The following is a 1772-nucleotide window of genomic DNA, read 5'->3' on the forward strand; positions in this document are numbered from 1 at the left end:
CTTCCTAGGTGGTCTCCCATCCAAGTACTAACCAGGCCCGACCCTGCTTAGCTTCCGAGATCAGACAGGATCGGGCTTGTTCAGGGTAGCATGGCCATAGACCGAAGACCGAGTTCTGTTTCCAGAGTCACCAGGGCAAGGCTGAAGACAGATGAAGATGAGCTTTTCCTAGTCCTACCCCAGGACAAGTGGCAGGGAAGATGAGGCCTTTGGGTGACTTCCTAGGGAAAGGTGACTGTGCAGACACAAGGAAACGCGAGGGCAGCGTGGAAAAAGGCAGACCCTGATCCTATCAACCAAAGGAAAGTTCCTTCACGGAGGTCAGATTAGGGCTAAAGGTCCAACCATGGCAGTCGGGCATTAGACAGGGAATGAAATGCAACCAGGAAGTCTGGCTTAGCAGGTGCACTCATCTTCAGCTTGGAGACTGGCACAGGGCACCTCCCCAGAGGGCTCTCTGCACCCACAGAGCAGAGGTCATTCGATTCTACCACCAGACCCCAGAGTAGGTCACAGGTAATAATGGCCAACAATTACTGAGTGCTCACCAAGTTGCCAGGCACAGATCTGTTTTGAAAGTATTAGCTCGAGTATAATACCTCTCTTATAGCTTGGCCAGCTACCTTATTCAACCCATCTAACATTGGCTGTATGGGAGAAATGCATTTTAAACTACTTTCAAATTAACTTTTGGAACACGGTCTATTAGTAAGTAGGAGTGGACTTTAATTTTAAACAGGAACACGACCCCGCTAAGCATCTCAGACCGTCCACATACTGCAACTGCTGCAAACCAAACGTGCTTTCAAATTTGTTTTTCAGCATCAAGATTTAAAGTGCACAAATAGACTATTTCAGTTTAAACTGCTGAAAATAGAAATTTTAGGAGGATAATTAATTTCATGTTTTTTAAGTCACATGGTTTATATTTGATTGTACTTCATGCAAAAGACAAAAATAAGGTTATGTGGGAAGTTCTATAAAATCTCGAAAAAAATCATCATATTGCAAATTTATTATCATTCTATTATACAGATAATCTGTGACTTATTTCTCTTGAGTCAGGATAAATTTTCAAAGTTCTGATTTTTCCTGCTGTGTTGTGTAAGACAGGGTCCTGGGGGAGGGGCAGAGACCTGAACCCAGGCTCCTACGATAGAGGCTGAGGAAGTGATGTTAATCAGACCCCAGCTTCCAAAAAAAGCAGACTGATGTCCTAGGAGGGGAAGGAAGGGCCTGTCATTCTTATGCTTTATAAGTCACAGGTCCAGATTCTGAAAGTCCCAGTTTCTGTCCTGAGCTGAGATCTCCAGGGTGAGAGCTGAAACACTCGGAGGCTTGAGTCTTCACCTCAACTTGCTGGAAAAATCCTTCAGTCAGTCTTCTACCATTACCTCCAGAAGAAAAATACTCAGATCTCTACTCAACCCTTTCTCTCACTGGCTGACTTTGTTGGACTTCATCGTTCCTACCCTTGAAGCTAACATTTAGCCAGTGCCTGCTCTGCGGCTCCTGCTCCAAAGACCCTGACTCATTCGACCCTTATGACAGCCCACTGAAGTAGCCATTGCTACTCTCCCCATATAGAAGATGAGGAAACCTAAGCTTATGGTTTCATGAGTCCACTGTGAATCCAGCTGTTGGCCACAAAGCCAGGATGCCTCCCTACTGACACTTGCTGGGTTTGTCTTCTGGATCTTCTAAACAGCACTGCCATCCGCCCGCAGCATCTGAGTTCATCACGTTCTGCCCCTTTCCTCATCCTTGTCCCC

The 1772-nt window shown here is 45.8% G+C and overlaps 1 protein-coding gene across 1 annotated transcript in view; it reads right to left on the reverse strand.

The window, feature by feature from the left end:
- Nucleotides 1-1772, reverse strand: part of DZIP1 (DAZ interacting zinc finger protein 1) — a 51537-nt gene that overhangs the window by 18473 nt on the left and 31292 nt on the right. The window lies entirely within an intron of this gene.

Source organism: Pteropus vampyrus, unplaced genomic scaffold (assembly GCF_000151845.1).
Source record: "Pteropus vampyrus isolate Shadow unplaced genomic scaffold, Pvam_2.0 Scaffold21, whole genome shotgun sequence".
Taxonomy (NCBI): Eukaryota; Metazoa; Chordata; class Mammalia; order Chiroptera; family Pteropodidae; genus Pteropus; species Pteropus vampyrus.